At 36.2% G+C, this 18,532-nt stretch overlaps 2 long non-coding RNA genes across 2 annotated transcripts in view; one reads left to right on the forward strand and one right to left on the reverse strand.

The window, feature by feature from the left end:
- LOC127952456 (uncharacterized) overlaps positions 1-5,955 on the forward strand; it is a 43,149-nt gene extending 37,194 nt beyond the window's left edge. Inside the window, exons 2-3 of the long non-coding RNA XR_008152957.1 lie at positions 1,046-2,887; positions 5,424-5,955. This is a non-coding gene — a long non-coding RNA (uncharacterized LOC127952456). The remainder of the gene's footprint in view (positions 1-1,045; positions 2,888-5,423) is intronic.
- Positions 95-17,757, reverse strand: LOC127952462 (uncharacterized). The gene is made up of 3 exons (XR_008152962.1): positions 17,680-17,757; positions 15,018-15,284; positions 95-216 (listed from the first exon to the last, which is right to left on the reverse strand). It is a non-coding gene; the product is annotated as an uncharacterized LOC127952462 (long non-coding RNA).
- Between the last annotated feature and the right edge of the window lie 775 nt (positions 17,758-18,532).

Genomic DNA, 18,532 nt, shown 5'->3' on the forward strand with positions numbered 1-18,532 from the left:
CAATCTTTGGTCAAACAAAAAAAATTGCGCATCTCTGCCACTTGGGGGCGCAATAAGATAGAAAAAACACATAAATGGATATAACTAGGCAACCGTTGGCTCGATCGACTTGAAAATTGGTATGCAGTGTCTTGGTCTGAAGGGGCACAAGTACCTATGAGGACATTTGCATATCTCAAAAAACATGGCCGCCATTGGCCAAACAAATTTAAGCACCTATTTGAAAGGGTTAACGGATGTTGATCGGAATGAAACTCGCTGGGTACGTTCGACTCTTGAACCTCAAGGTCTGTAAGAATTTTGAAAGAAATCGGCCACTAGTTGGCGCTAACGAGTTTTATGGCTCTGTAATCACATGTTGTTTCACATATCAACACAATATCCATATCATTTGATAGACCTCCTCATAATGCACAACTTTGCCTCAAGAACCATTGCTGTCAATCAAATCGTTCAATTGTTATTCACAAATATGTTAAAAACCTACTTTTGCGAACTAGTCCTAGGTTTTTTGTCCGATCGGAACCAAACCACTGCAGTAATATTCTGTAGACTCTCTAGATCAATAATTATCAAAAAAATGTTGAATTTTGTCCTTTGGTTAGCTGTAAAGGGGTAATTTAGTAAAAGGGGTGTGGCCAAACATACCCCAAAGCCTATAAAACCTAAACGAAAACTCAAAACTTTATGATACTCAGTGAAATCATGTAACAGGTGACTCTTAACAAGCATGCAAAGTTTTAAGGAGATCAGACCATAGGTGGCGCTATAACAGTAGAAAAGGTCTCAAAACACAAGATTTTTATGGTAAATGGCCTCAAAATTGTTTGAAAATGCTCATATATTCACTCAAAAACACTAGATCTTCATATCATATGATAAATCTCCTCATTCTGAACAACTTTGCCTCTGGGACCAATGTTGTCAATAAAGCTGTTAATTAAATATTCAAGATTATTTAAAAAAGTTACTTTGGCATACTTGTGATACGGTTTAAGCTGAAAATCAATAAAACCACTGAAGTACAATTCTCTAGACTCTGAAGGTCAATAATTATCAAAAACATGTTGAACAATTGCATTTGGGCAACTATAAACCAGTAATTTTATAATATGTTATTTGCATAGTGTACACAAAGGCCTATTAATACAAACAGAAAGCCCACAAATTATCAAAACTGTGTAAAATAATGCATAATTTCATTCTAAACAAGCATGCAAAATTTAAGAGAGATTGGGCAAAAAAAAATAACAACACTATAACAGTTATGTTTAAAACCAGGGTTGTTTGAGTAAATGCAATTTATAACCACTAGATGGCAGCGGAAGACCACTAATGGGCTCATTCAGCTAAGTTGAACAGCACTGTTTTCATGAATTCTTGCCAAAACATTAATAAATTAACTGTTATAACATTTTAAATCTTACTGAATCAATGTTTTCCATTTTGTTCATACAGATGTATCAGTTTTTACAATTTTGCCACATTATGATTACAGTTTAACCTGAAAATGACATCTAAACTCTAAAAAAGAGAAGACTTGCAATAAGTTTATTGTCACCTATCACTTATTTCAAATACCTATATCTGCAACAAAATGTGTGTCCATGTATATGTGTGTCTTGGTGTGTGTGTGTGTGCATATGCTTATAGAGTATTAATATATTAGTCTAATCATTTACTTTCAGTGTGTGTGTCTGTCTGTTAGCCTGTTCTCCATTTTGGATGTGTTTAACTGTCATCCATGCATCCAGGTTGGCTCTGACCACCTCAGATGCCTTAAATGCTTGAACCCCGGTAAAATGCTGCTTGCAGCTTTAATTATTATTATTATTATTATTCTTCTGCCCTAGAACTGAACGTGCAGCCCAAACCGTAAGGCCTAGAGAGCTGAAATTTGGACAGATCGTAGAGCTCAATTTGGGGAGAACTTATCAAAGTCTCAGCCCAATCGGCCTAACGGGGGCGCTACAGCGCAAAAAACAAAAATTTTGGACATTTTTGGCCGTAAATCGTATACCGTTAGCCGTAGACTCAAAAACATGGCATTGTTGCAATCCTTGGGTTAGCCCGAACAAAAGTGTACAGCGCCTTTTTGGGGTCTACGACGCACCGTTTTCTCGCAAAATCGAGCTATATCCAAAACCTGCTTTTGCGAACTAGTCCTAGGATTTTCAACCAATCAGAACCAAACCACTTCATAAATATTCCCTGGACACTCAATATCAATAATTATCAAAAAAAAGTTGAAATTTCAATTCATACACGAAACAGTACACCAAAAAGCGTCTATGCTAACGTTAGCCAAATGCTATTTTAACTATAACTATTGAACGGAATGAGATATCTTCACCAAACTCGGTATACATATGTATGAGCTCAATCTTTGGTCAAATAAAAAAAATTGCGCATCTCTGCCACTTGGGGGCGCTATAAGATAGAAAAAACACATAAATGGCTATAACTAGGCAACCGTTGGCTCGATCGACTTGAAAATTGGTATGCAATGTCTTGGTCTGAAGGGGCACAAGTACCTGTGAGGACATTTGCATATCTCAAAAAAACATGGCCGCCATTGGTCAAACAATTTTAAGCACCTATTTGAAAGGGTTAACGGATGTTTATCGGAACGAAACTCACTGGGTACGTTCGACTCATGAACCTTAAGGTCTGTAAGAATTTTGAAAGAAATCGGCCACTAGTTGGCGCTAACGAGTTTTATGGCTCTGTAATCACGTGGTGTTTCACATATCAACACAATATGCATATCATTTGATAGATCTCCTCATAATGCACAACTTTGCCTCAAGAACCATTGCTGTCAATCAAATCGTTCAATTGTTATTCACAAATATGTTAAAAACCTACTTTTGCGAACTAGTCCTAGGTTTTTTGTCCGATCGGAACCAAACCACTGCAGTAATATTCTGTGGACTCTCTAGATCAATAATTATTAAAAAAATGTTGAATTTTGTCCTTTGGTTAGCTGTAAAGGGGTAAGTTAGGAAAAGGGGTGTGGCCAAACATACCCCAAAGCCTATAAAACCTAAACGAAAACTCAAAACTTTATTAGCCTTCGAGAAATCATGTAACAGATGACTCTTAACAAGCATGCAAAGTTTCATGGAGATCAGACCATAGGTGGCGCTATAACAGTAGAAAAGGTCTCAAAACACAAGATTTATATGGTAAATGGCCTCAAATTGTTTGAAAATGCTCATATATTCACTCAAAAACACTAAATCTTCATATCATATGATAGATCTCCTCATTCTGAACAACTTTGCCTCTGGGACCAATGTTGTCAATAAAGCTGTTAATTAAATATTCAAGATTATTTGAAAAAGTTACTTTGGCATACTTGTGATACGGTTTAAGATGAAAATCAATAAAACCACTGAAGTACAATTCTCTAGACTCTGAAGGTCAATAATTATCAAAAACATGTTGAACAATTGCATTTGGGCAACTATAAACCAGTCATTTTATGATATGTTCTTTTCATAGTGCACACAAAGGCCTATTAATACAATCAGAAAGCCCACAAATTATCAAAACTGTGTAAAATAATGCATAATTTCATTCTAAACAAGCATGCAAAATTTAGGAGAGATTGGGCAAAAAAAAAAATAACACTATAACAGTTATGTTTAAAAACACAGTGTTGTTGGAGTAAATGCAATTTATAACCACTAGATGGCAGCGGAAGACCACTAATGGGCTCATTCAGTAAAGTTGAACAGTACTGTTGAAATGATTCATGAATACATGCCAAAACATTAAAAAATGAACTGTTATAACATTTTAAATCTAATTGAGTCAATGTTTTCCATTTTTTTCATACAGATATATCAGTTTTTAAAATTTTGCCACATTATGATTACAGTTTAACCTAAAAAATGACATCTAAACTCTTAAAAAGAGAAGACTTGCAACAAGTTTATTATCACCTATCACTTATTTCAAATACCTATATCTGCAACAAAATGTTTGTGCATGTATACGTGAGTCTTTGTGTGTGTGTGTGTGTGTGTGTGTGTGTGCATATGCTTATAGAGTATTAATATATTAGTCTAATCATTTACTTTCAGTGTGTGTCTGTCTGTTAGCCTGTTCTCCATTTTGGATGTGTTTAACTGTCATCCATGCATCCAGGTTGGCTCTGACCACCTCAGAGGCCTTAATGTGCTTGAACCCCGGTAAAATGCTGCTTGCAGCTTTAATTATTATTAGGGGTTCAAGCACGCAGTGCTGAAACCCTATTGTATCTGTTAGGATTTTTATTATTATTAGGGGTTCAAGCACGCAGTGCTGAAACCCTATTGTAATTGTTAGGATTTTTATTATTATTATTATTATTATTATTATTATTATTATTCTTCCGCCCTAGAACTGAACGTGCAGCCCAAACCGTAAGGCCTAGAGAGCTGAAATTTGGACAGATCGTAGAGCTCATTTTGGGGAGAACTTATCAAAGTCTCAGCCCAATCGGCCAAACGGGGGCGCTATAGCGCAAAAAACAAAAATTTTGGACGTTTTTGGCCGTGAATCGTAAACCGTTAGCCATAAACTCAAAAACATGGCATCATAGCAATCCTTGGGTTAGCCCGAACAAAAGTGCACGGCGCCTTTTTGGGGTCTACGATACACCGTTTTCTCGCAAAATCGAGCTATATCCGAAACCTACTTTTGCGAACTAGTCCTAGGATTTTCAACCAATCAGAACCAAACCACTTCAGAAATATTCCCTGGACACTCAATATCAATAATTATCAAAAAAAAGTTGAAATTTCAATTTTTACGCGAAACAGTATGCCAAAAAGCGTCTATAGTAACGTTGGCCAAATGCTATTTTAACTATAACTCTTGAACGGAATGAGATAACTTCACCAAACTTGGTACACATATGTACGAGCTCAATTTTGGGTAAAATAAAAAAAATTGCGCATCTCTGCCACTTGGGGGCGCAATAAGATAGAAAAAACACATAAATGGCTATAACTAGGCAACCGTTGGCTCGATCGACTTGAAAATTGGTATGCAGTGTCTTGGTCTGAAGGGGCACAAGTACCTATGAGGACATTTGCATATCTCAAAAAACATGGCCGCCATTGGCCAAACAATTTTAAGCACCTATTTGAAAGGGTTAACGGATGTTGATCGGAACGAAACTCGCTGGGTACGTTCGACTCATGAACCTTAAGGTCTGTAAGAATTTTGAAAGAAATCGGCCACTAGTTGGCGCTAACGAGTTGTATGGCTCTGTAATCACGTGGTGTTTCACATATCAACACAATATGCATATCATTTGATAGATCTCCTCATAATGCACAACTTTGCCTCAAGAACCATTGCTGTCAATCAAATCGTTCAATTGTTATTCACAAATATGTTAAAAACTTACTTTTGCGAACTAGTCCTAGATTTTTTGCCCGATCAGAACCAAACCACTGCAGTAATATTCTGTGGACTCTCTAGATCAATAATTATCAAAAAAATGTTGAATTTTGTCCTTTGGTTAGCTGTAAAGGGGTAATTTAGAAAAAGGGGTGTGGCCAAACATACCCCAAAGCCTATAAAACCTAAACGAAAACTCAAAACTTTATGAAACTAGGTGAAATCATGTAACAGGTGACTCTCAACAAGGCTGCAAAGTTTCATGGAGATTGATCCATAGGTGGCGCTATAACAGTAGAAAAGGTCTCATAACACAAGATTTAGATGGTAAATGGCCTCAAACTGTTTGAAAATGCACATATATTCACTCAAAAACACAAAATCTTCATATCATATGATAGATCTCCTCATTCTGAAAAACGTTGCCTCTGGGACCAATTTTGTCAATAAATCTGTTAATTAAATATTCAAGATTATTTGAAAAAGTTACTTTGGCAAAGTATTCCAAGGCTTTAAGCTGAAAATCAATAAAACCACTGAAGTACAATTCTCTAGACTCAGAAGGTCAATAATTATCAAAAACATGTTGAACAATTGCATTTGGACAACTATAAACCAGTAATTTTATAATATGTTATTTGCATAGTGTACACAAAGGCCTATTAATACAAACAGAAAGCCCACAAATTATCAAAACTGTGTAAAATAATGCATAATTTCATTCTAAACGAGCATGCCATATTTAAGAGATATTGGGCAAAAAACACTAAGAGTTAAAAGGATTAACACATTGATGTATGAGAAATTGCCATTTATAACCACTAGATGGCAGCGGAAAACCACTAATGGGCTCAATCAGCTAACTTAAACTGTACAGTTGAAAGGATGTAATGCCTAAACAATACAAAAAACACTCTTACAACATTTCAAATCTCATTGAGTTAAAGTTTTCCATTTTGTTCATTCAGACATATCAGTTTTTAAAATTTTACCACATTATGATTACAGTGAAACCTGAAAATGACATCTAAAATCTTAAAAACGAGTTTAATCATTTAATTTCAGTGTGTGTGTCTGTCTGTTAGCCTATTCTCCATTTTGGATGTGTTTAACGGCCATCCATATATGTCCAGGTTGGCTCTGACCACCTAAGATCCCTTAAGTGCTTGAACCCCGTAAATGCTGCTTGCAGCTTTAATTATTATTATTATTATTCTCCACTCAAACTGATCGTGCAGCCCAAACCGTAAGGCCTAGATAGCTGAAACTTGGTCAGATGGTAGAAGTCCGGCCTTCTTGTCAGATCCAAAGGCTCGCCCCAATCGGCCTAAAGGGGGCGCTACAGTGATCAAAAATGCGTTAGTGCTAATAACTCCTAAACCGCTTATCATAGAGCCAAAAATTTTACATTTCCGGAATCCGTGGGTCATGCGAAATTAAAAACGGTCACTCTGATTTTGGGTCTAGGAGGCCTCGTTTTTTCGCAAATTTGATGTATGTCCAAAACCTACTTTTGCGAACTAGTCCTAGGTTTTTCGCCCAATCTGAACCAAACCACTGCAGAAATGTTCTCTGGCCAGGGAATATCAATAATTATCAAAAAAAAGTTGAAATTTCGACTCGCTGTCGTAATGGGATGCCAAAACGTTCGAAAGTCGAGGAGCAATTTTACGTAACAGGCTATAACTCGTGAAAGAAATAAGATATCTTAACCAAACTTGCTACACATTTGTAAGACCTAAAACTTTGGTCAAATAAAAAAAATTGCACACCTCTGCCACTTGGGGGCACTATAAAAAGAAAAAACACATAAATGGCTATAACTAGGCTACCGTTGGCTCGATCGACCTAAAAATTGGTATGCAGTGTCTTTGTTTGAAGGGGCACAAGTACCTATGAGGACATTTGCATATCTCAAAAAACATGGCCGCGATTGGCCAAACAATTTTAAGCACCTATTTGAAAGGGTTAACGGATGTTGATCGGAACGAAACTCGCTGGGTGCGTTCGACTCATGAACCTTAAGGTCTGTAAGAATTTTGAAAGAAATCGGCCACTAGTTGGCGCTAACGAGTTTATTGGCTCTGTAATCACGTGGTGTTTCACTTATCAACACAATATGCATATCATTTGATAGATCTCCTCATAATGCACAACTTTGCCTCAAGAACCATTGCTGTCAGTCAAATTGTTCAAATGTTATTCACAAATATGTTAAAAACGTACTTTTACGAACTAGTCCTAGGTTTTTTGTCCGATCGGAACCAAACCACTGCAGTAATATTCTGTGGACTCTCTAGATCAATAATTATCAAAAAAATGTTGAATTTTTTCCTTTGGTTAGCTGTAAAGGGGTAATTTAGTAAAAGGGGTGTGGCCAAACATACCCCAAAGCCTATAAAACCTAAACGAAAACTCAAAACTTTATGAAACTTCGTGGAATCATGTATCAGGTGACTCTTAACAAGCATGCAAAGTTTCATGGAGATCGGATCATAGGTGGCGCTATAACAGTTGAAAAAGCCTCAAAAACAAACATTTTCAATAGAAAATGATCACAATTTGTAGGACATGTTCATACATTCACACAAACACTAGATCTTCATATCATATGATAGATCTCCTCTTTGTGAACAACTTTGCCTCAAGGAGCGAAGATGTCAATCAAATCGTTCAATTGTTATTCACAAATATGTTAAAAACTTACTTTTGCGAACTAGTCCCAGATTTTTTACCCGATCGAAACCAAACCACTGCAGTAATTTTCTCTGGACTCTCTAGATCAATAATTATCAAAAAAATGTTGAATTTTGTCCTTTGGTTAGCTTTAACTGGCTAAATTAGAAAAGGGGCGTGACCAAAATACCCAAAAGCATATAAAACCTAAACGAAAACTCAAAACTTTATGAAACTTGGTGAAAACATGTAACAGGTGACTCTTAACAAGCATGCAAATTTTCATGGAGATCGGACCACAGGTGGCGCTATGACAGTAGAAAAGGTCTCAAAACATAAGATTGATATGGTAAATGGCCTCAAATTGTCTGAAAATGCTCATATATTCACATAAACACTAGATCTTCATATCATATGATAGATCTCCTCATTCTGAACAACTTTTGGGACCAATGTTGTCAATAAAGCTGTTAATTAAATATTGAAGATTATTTAAAAAAGTTACTTTGGCAAAGTAGTCCAAGGCTTTAAGCTGAAAATCAATAAAACCACTGAAGTACAATTCTCTAGACTCTGAAGGTCAATAATAATCAAAAACATGTTGAAAAATTGCATTTGGACAACTATAAACCAGTGATTGTATAATATGTTCTTTTCACAGTGTACACAAAGGCCTATTTATACAAACAGAAAGCCCACAAACTATCAAAACTGTGTAAAATAAAGCCTAATTTCATTCTAAACAAGCATGCAAAATTTAAGAGAGATTGGGCAAAAAACTTTACACTATAACAGTTATGTTTAAAAACAGTGTTGTTTGAGTAAATGCAACCACTAGATGGCAGCGGAAGACCACTAATGGGCTCATTCAGCAAATTGAAACAGTACTTTTGAGAAGATTTATGAATTCATGCCTAAACAATAAAAAAAAACACTGTTACAACATTTTAAATCTCACTGAGTTAAAGTTTTCCATTTTGTTCATACAGACTTACCAGTTTTAAAAATTTTGCCACATTATGATTACAGTGAAACCTGAAAATGACATCCAAACTCTTAAAACTAGTTTAATCATTTAATTTCAGTGCGTGTGTCTGTCTGTCAGCCTATTCTCCGTTTTTAACTGTCATCCGTACATCCAGGTTGGCTCAGACCACCTCAGAGGCCTTAATGTGCTTGAACCCCGTAAATGCTGCTTGCAGCTTTAATTAGGGGTTCAAGCACGCAGTGCTGAAACCCTATTGTAATTGTTAGGATTTTTATTATTATTATTATTAGGGGTTCAAGCACGCAGTGCTGAAACCCTATTGTATTTGTTAGGATTTTTATTATTATTATTATTATTATTATTATTATTATTATTATTCTTCCGCCGTAAAACTGAACGTGCAGCCCAAACCGTAAGGCCTAGAGAGCTGAAATTTGGACAGATCGTAGAGCTCAATTTGGGGAGAACTTATCAAAGTCTCAGCCCAATCGGCCTAACGGGGGCGCTACAGCGCAAAAAACAAAAATTTTGGACATTTTTGGCCGTAAATCGTATACCGTTAGCCGTAGACTCAAAAACATGGCATTGTTGCAATCCTTGGGTTAGCCCGAACAAAAGTGCACGGCGCCATTTTGGGGTCTACGACGCACCGTTTTCTCGCAAAATCGAGCTATATCCGATACCTACTTTTGCGAACTAGTCCTAGGATTTTCAACCAATCAGAACCAAACCACTTCAGAAATATTCCCTGGACACTCAATATCAATAATTATTAAAAAAAAGTTGAAATTTCAATTCTTACGCGAAACAGTACACCAAAAAGCGTCTATGCTAACGTTAGCCAAATGCTATTTTGACTATAACTCTTGAACGGAATGAGATATCTTCACCAAACTCGGTACGCATATGTATGAGCTGAATCTTTGGTCAAATCCAAAAAATTGCGCATCTCTGCCACTTGGGGGCGCTATAAGATAGAAAAAACACATAAATTGCTATAACTATGAAACCGTTGGCTCGATCGACTTGAAAATCGGTATGCAGTGTCTTGGTCTGAAGGGGCACAAGTACCTATGAGGATATTTGCATATCTCCAAAAACATGGCCGCCATTGGCCAAACAAATTTAAGCACCTATTTGAAAGGGTTAACGGATGTTGATCGGAACGAAACTCGCTGGGTACGTTCGACTCATGAACTTTAAGGTCTGTAAGAATTTTGAAAGAAATCGGCCACTAGTTGGCGCTAACGAGTTTTATGGCTCTGTAATCACGTGGTGTTTCACATATCAACACAATATGCATATCATTTGATAGATCTCCTCGTAACGCACAACTTTGCCTCAAGAACCATTGCTGTCAATCAAATCGTTCAATTGTTATTCACAAATATGTTAAAAACCTACTTTTGCGAACTAGTCCTAGGTTTTTTGCCCGATCGGAACCAAACCACTGCAGTAATATTCTGTGGACTCTCTAGATCAATAATTATTAAAAAAATGTTGAATTTTGTCCTTTGGTTAGCTGCAACAGGGTAATTTAGAAAAAGGGGTGTGGCCAAACATACCCCAAAGCCTATAAAACGTAAAGGAAAACTCAAAACTTTATGAAACTCAGTGAAATCATGTAACAGGTGACTCTTAACAAGCATGCAAAGTTTCATGGAGATCAGACCATAGGTGGCGCTATAACAGTAGAAAATGTCTCAAAACACAAGATTTATATGGTAAATGGCCTCAAATTGTTTGAAAATGCTCATATATTCACTCAAAAACACTAAATCTTCATATCATATGATAAATCTCCTCATTCTGAACAACTTTGCCTCTGGCACCAATGTTGTCAATAAAGCTGTTAATTAAATATTCAAGATTATTTTAAAAAGTTACTTTGGCATACTTGTGATATGGTTTAAGCTGAAAATCAATAAAACCACTGAAGTACAATTCTCTAGACTCTGAAGGTCAATAATTATCAAAAACATGTTGAACAATTGCATTTGGGCAACTATAAGCCAATAATTTTATAATATGTTATTTGCATAGTGTACACAAAGGCCTATTTATACAAACAGAAAGCCCACAAATTATCAAAACTGTGTAAAATAATGCATGATTTCATTCTAAACAAGCATGCAAAATTTAAGAGAGATTGGGTAAAAAAAAATTACAACACTATAACAGTTATGTTTTAAAACACAGTGTTGTTTGAGTAAATGCAATTTATAACCACTAGATGGCAGCGGAAGACCACTAATGGGCTCATTCAGCTAGTTAAACAGTACTGTTTTCATGAATTCTTGCCAAAACATTAATAAATTAACTGTTATAACATTTTAAATCTCATTGACTTGATGTTTTCCATTTTGTTTATACAGATGTATCAGTTTTTACAATTTTGCCACATTATGTTTACAGTTTAACCTGAAAATGACATCTAAACTCTGAAAAAGAGAAGACTTGCAATAATTTTATGTCACCTATCACTTATTTCAAATACCTATATCTGCAACAATATGTTTGTGCATGTATATGTGTGTCTTTGTGTGTGTGTGTGTGTGTGTGTGTGTGTATATGCTTATAGAGTATACATATATTAGTCTAATCATTTACTTTCAGTGTGTGTGTCTGTCTGTTAACCTGTTCTCCATTTTGGATGTGTTTAAATGTCATCCATGCATCCAGGTTGGCTCTGACCACCTCAGATGCCTTAAATGCTTGAACCCCGGTAAAATGCTGCTTGCAGCTTTAATTAGGGGTTCAAGCACGCAGTGCTGAAACCCTCTTGTAATTGTTAGGATTTTTATTATTATTATTATTCTTCTGCCCTAGAACTGAACGTGCAGCCCAAACCGTAAGGCCTAGAGAGCTGAAATTTGGACAGATCGTAGAGCTCATTTTGGGGAGAACTTATCAAAGTCTCAGCCCAATCGGCCTAACGGGGGCGCTACAGCGCAAAAAACTAAAATTTTGAACATTTTTGGCCGCAGATCGTAAACCGTTAGCCGTAGACTCAAAAACAAGGCATCGTTGCAATCCTTGGGTTAGCCCGAACAAAAGTGCACAGCTGTATTTTTTGCTCTACGACGCACCGTTTTCTCGCAAAATCGAGCTATATCCGAAACCTACTTTTGCGAACTAGTCCTAGGATTTTTAACCAATCGGAATCAAACCACTTCAGAAATATTCCCTGGACACTCAATATCAATAATTATCAAAAAAAAGTTGAAATTTCTATTCTTACGCGAAACAGTACACCAAAAAGCGTCTATGCTAACGTTAGCCAAATGCTATTTTGACTATAACTCTTGAACGGAATGAGATATCTTCACCAAACTTGGTACACATATGTATGAGCTCAATCTTTGGTCAAACCAAAAAAAATGCGCATCTCTGCCTCTTGGGGGCGCAATAAGATTTAAAAAACACATAAATTGCTATAACTAGGCAACCGTTGGCTCGATCAACTTGAAAATCGGTATGCAGTGTCTTGGTCTGAAGGGGCACAAGTACTTATGAGGACATTTGCATATCTCAAAAAACATGGCCGTCATTGGCCAAACAAATTTAAGCACCTATTTGAAAGGGTTAACGGATGTTGATCGGAACGAAACTCGCTGGGTACGTTCGACTCATGAACCTTAAGGTCTGTAAGAATTTTGAAAGAAATCGGCCACTAGTTGGCGCTAACGAGTTTTATGGCTCTGTAATCACGTGGTGTTTCACATATCAACACAATATGCATATCATTTGATAGATCTCCTCGTAATGCACAACTTTGCCTCAAGAACCATTGCTGTCAATCAAATCGTTCAATTGTTATTCACAAATATGTTAAAAACCTACTTTTGCGAACTAGTCCTAGGTTTTTTGCCCGATCGGAACCAAACCACTGCAGTAATATTCTGTGGACTCTGTAGATCAATAATTATTAAAAAAATGTTGAATTTTGTCCTTTGGTTAGCTGTAACCGGGTAATTTAGAAAAAGGGGTGTGGCCAAACATACCCCAAAGCCTATAAAACCTAAAGGAAAACTCAAAACTGTATGAAACTCAGTGAAATCATGTATCAGGTGACTCTTAACAAGCATGCAAAGTTTCATGGAGATCAGACCATAGGTGGCGCTATAACAGTAGAAAAGGTCTCAAAACACAAGATTTATATGGTAAATGGCCCCAAATTGTTTGAAAATGCTCATATATTCACTCAAAAACACTAAATCTTCATATCATATGATAGATCTCCTCATTCTGAACAACTTTGCCTCTGGGACCAATGTTGTCAATAAAGCTGTTAATTAAATATTCAAGATTATTTTAAAAAGTTACTTTGGCATACTTGTGATACGGTTTAAGATGAAAATCAATAAAACCACTGAAGTACAATTCTGTAGACTCTGAAGGTCAATAATTATCAAAAACATGTTGAACAATTGCATTTGGACAACTATAAACCAGTAATTTTATAATATGTTCTTTTCATAGTGTACACAAAGGCCTATTAATACAAACAGAAAGCCCACACATTATCAAAACTGTGTAAAACAATGCATAATTTCATTCTAAACAAGCATGCAAAATTTAAGAGAGATTGGGCAAAAAAAAAAAAAAAAACACTATAACAGTTATGTTTAAAAACAGTGTTGCTTGAGTAAATGCAATTTATAACCTATAGATGGCAGTGGAAGACCACTAATGGGCTCATTCAGTTAAGTTGAACAGTACTGTTGAAAGGATTCATGAATTCATCCCAAAACATTAAAAATGTAACTGTTATAACATTTTAAATCTCATTGAGTCAATGTTTTCCATTTTGTTCTTACAGATATATCAGTTTTTACTATTTTGCCACATTGTGATTACAGTTTAACCTGAAAATGACATCTAAACTCTTAAAAAGAGAAGACTTGCAATAAGTTTATTGTCACCTATCACTTATTTCAAATACCTATATCTGCAACAAAATGTTTGTGCATGTATATGTGTGTCTTTCTGTGTGTGTGTGTGTGCATATGCTTATAGAGTATACATATATTAGTCTAATCATTTACTTTCAGTGTGTGTGTCTGTCTGTTAACCTGTTCTCCATTTTGGATGTGTTTAAATGTCATCCATGCATCCAGGTTGGCTCAGACCACCTCAGAGGCCTTAATGTGCTTGAACCCCGGTAAATGCTGCTTGCAGCTTTAATTATTATTATTATTCTTCTGCCCTAAAACTGAACGTGCAGCCCAAACCGTAAGGCCTAGAGAGCTGAAATTTGGACAGATCGTAGAGCTCAATTTGGGGAGAACTTATCAAAGTCTCAGCCCAATCGGCCTAACGGGGGCGCTACAGCGCAAAAAGCAAAAATTTTGGACATTTTTGGCCGTAAATCGTATACCGTTAGCCATAGACTCAAAAACATGGCATTGTTGCAATCCTTGGGTTAGCCCGAACAAAAGTGCACGGCGCCTTTTTGGGGTCTACGACGCACCGTTTTCTCGCAAAATCGAGCTATATCCGAAACCTACTTTTGCGAACTAGTCCTAGGATTTTCAACCAATCAGAACCAAACCACTTCATAAATATTCCCTGGACACTCAATATCAATAATTATTAAAAAAAAGTTGAAATTTCAATTCTTACGCGAAACAGTACGCCAAAAAGCGTCTATGCTAACATTAGCCAAATGCTATTTTGACTATAACTCTTGAACGGATTGAGATATCTTCACCAAACTCGGTACACATATGTATGAGCTCAATCTTTGGTCAAATCAACAAAATTGCGCATCTCTGCCACTTGGGGGCGCTATAAGATAGAAAAAACACATAAATTGCTATAACTAGGCAACCGTTGGCTCGATCAACTTGAAAATCGGTATGCAGTGTCTTGGTCTGAAGGGGCACAAGTACTTATGAGGACATTTGCATATCTCCAAAAACATGGCCGCCATTGGCCAAACAAATTTAAGCACCTATTTGAAAGGGTTAACGGATGTTGATCGGAACGAAACTCGCTGGGTACGTTCGACTCATGAACCTTAAGGTCTGTAAGAATTTTGAAAGAAATCGGCCACTAGTTGGCGCTAACGAGTTTTATGGCTCTGTAATCACGTGGTGTTTCACATATCAACACAATATGCATATCATTTGATAGATCTCCTCGTAATGCACAACTTTGCCTCAAGAACCATTGCTGTCAATCAAATCGTTCAATTGTTATTCACAAATATGTTAAAAACCTACTTTTGCGAACTAGTCCTAGGTTTTTTGCCCGATCGGAACCAAACCACTGCAGTAATATTCTGTGGACTCTCTAGATCAACAATTATTAAAAAAATGTTGAATTTTGTCCTTTGGTTAGCTGTAACCGGGTAATTTAGAAAAAGGGGTGTGGCCAAACATACCCCAAAGCCTATAAAACCTAAAGGAAAACTCAAAACTGTATGAAACTCAGTGAAATCATGTATCAGGTGACTCTTAACAAGCATGCAAAGTTTCATGGAGATCAGACCATAGGTGGCGCTATAACAGTAGAAAAGGTCTCAAAACACAAGATTTATATGGTAAATGGCCCCAAATTGTTTGAAAATGCTCATATATTCACTCAAAAACACTAAATCTTCATATCATATGATAGATCTCCTCATTCTGAACAACTTTGCCTCTGGGACCAATGTTGTCAATAAAGCTGTTAATTAAATATTCAAGATTATTTTAAAAAGTTACTTTGGCATACTTGTGATACGGTTTAAGATGAAAATCAATAAAACCACTGAAGTACAATTCTGTAGACTCTGAAGGTCAATAATTATCAAAAACATGTTGAACAATTGCATTTGGACAACTATAAACCAGTAATTTTATAATATGTTCTTTTCATAGTGTACACAAAGGCCTATTAATACAAACAGAAAGCCCACACATTATCAAAACTGTGTAAAACAATGCATAATTTCATTCTAAACAAGCATGCAAAATTTAAGAGAGATTGGGCAAAAAAAAAAAAAAAAAAAAAAAAACTCTATAACAGTTATGTTTAAAAACAGTGTTGCTTGAGTAAATGCAATTTATAACCTCTAGATGGCAGTGGAAGACCACTAATGGGCTCATTCAGTTAAGTTGAACAGTACTGTTGAAAGGATTCATGAATTCATCCCAAAACATTAAACATGTAACTGTTATAACATTTTAAATCTCATTGAGTCAATGTTTTCCATTTTGTTCTTACAGATATATCAGTTTTTACTATTTTGCCACATTGTGATTACAGTTTAACCTGAAAATGACATCTAAACTCTTAAAAAGAGAAGACTTGCAATAAGTTTATTGTCACCTATCACTTATTTCAAATACCTATATCTGCAACAAAATGTTTGTGCATGTATATGTGTGTCTTTCTGTGTGTGTGTGTGTGCATATGCTTATAGAGTATACATATATTAGTCTAATCATTTACTTTCAGTGTGTGTGTCTGTCTGTTAGCCTGTTCTCCATTTTGGATGTGTTTAACTGTCATCCATGCATCCAGGTTGGCTCTGACCACCTCAGAGGCCTTAATGTGCTTGAACCCCGGTAAACGCTGCTTGCAGCTTTAATTATTATTATTATTATTCTTCCGCCCTAGAACTGAACGTGCAGCCCAAACCGTAAGTCCTAGAGAGCTGAAATTTGGACAGATCGTAGAGCTCATTTTGGGGAGAACTTATCAAAGTCTCAGCCCAATCGGCCAAACGGGGGCGCTACAGCGCAAAAAACAAAAATTTTGGACATTTTTGGCCGTGAATCGTAAACCGTTAACCATAAACTCAAAAACATGGCATCGTAGCAATCCTTGGGTTAGCCCGAACAAAAGTGCACGGCGCCTTTTTGGGGTCTACGACGCACCGTTTTCTCGCAAAATCGAGCTATATCCGAAACCTACTTTTGCGAACTAGTCCTAGGATTTTCAACCAATCAGAACCAAACCACTTCATAAATATTCCCTGGACACTCAATATCAATAATTATCAAAAAAAAGTTGAAATTTCAATTTTTACGCGAAACAGTACGCCAAAAACCATCTATAGTAACTTTGGCCAAATGCTATTTTAACTATAACTCTTGAACGGAATGAGATAACTTCACCAAACTTGGTACACATATGTACGAGCTCAATTTTGGGTAAAATCAAAAAAATTGCGCATCTCTGCCACTTGGGGGCGCTATAAGATAGAAAAAACACATAAATGGCTATAACTAGGCAACCGTTGGCTCGATCGACTTGAAAATTGGTATGCAGTGTCTTGGTCTGAAGGGGCACAAGTACCTAGGAGGACATTTGCATATCTCAAAAAACATGGCCGCCATTGGCCAAAAAATTTTAAGCACCTATTTGAAAGGGTTAACGGATGTTGATCGGAACAAAACTCGCTGGGTACGTTCGACTCATGAACATTAAGGTCTGTAAGAATTTTGAAAGAAATCGGCCACTAGTTGGCGCTAACGAGTTTTATGGCTCTGTAATCACGTGGTGTTTCACGTATCAACACAATATGCATATCATTTGATAGATCTCCTCATAATGCACAACTTTGCCTCAAGAACCATTGCTGTCAATCAAATCGTTCAATTGTTATTCACAAATATGTTAAAAACCTACTTTTGCGAACTAGTCCTAGATTTTTTGCCCGATCGGAACCAAACCACTGCAGTAATATTCTGTGGACTCTCTAGATCAATAATTATCAAAAAAATGTTGAATTTTGTCCTTTGGTTAGCTGTAAAGGGGTAATTTAGAAAAAGGGGTGTGGCCAAACATACCCCAAAGCCTATAAAACCTAAACGAAAACTCAAAACTTTATGAAACTTCGTGAAATCATGTAACAGGTGACTCTTAACAAGCATGCAAAGTTTTATGGAGATCAGACCATAGGTGGCGCTATAACAGTAGAAAAGGTCTCAAAACATAAGATTTATATGGTAAATGGCCACAAATTGTTTGAAAATGCTCATATATTCACTCAAAAACACTAGATCTTCAAATCATATGATAGAGCTCCTCATTCTGAACAACTTTGCCTCTGGGACCAATGTTGTCAATAAAGCTGTTAATTAAATATTCAATATTATTTGAAAAAGTTACTTTGACAAACTAGTGATAAGGTATAAGCTGAAAATCAATAAAACCACTGAAGTACAATTCTCTAGACTCTGAAGGTCAATAATTATCAAAAACATGTTGAACAATTGCATTTGGACAACTATAAACCAGTAATTTTATAATATGTTATTTGCATAGTGTACACAAAGGCCTATTAATACAAACAGAAAGCCCACAAATTATCAAAACTGTGTAAAATAATGCCTAATTTCATTCTAAACGAGCATGCCATATTTAAGAGATATTGGGCAAAAAAACACTAAGAGTTATAAAGGATTAACACATTGATGTATGAGAAATTGCCATTTATAACCACTAGATGGCAGCGGAAAACCACTAATGGGCTCA

This window comes from Carassius gibelio, chromosome B3 (genome assembly GCF_023724105.1).
Source record: "Carassius gibelio isolate Cgi1373 ecotype wild population from Czech Republic chromosome B3, carGib1.2-hapl.c, whole genome shotgun sequence".
In the NCBI taxonomy this organism is placed as follows: Eukaryota; Metazoa; Chordata; class Actinopteri; order Cypriniformes; family Cyprinidae; genus Carassius; species Carassius gibelio.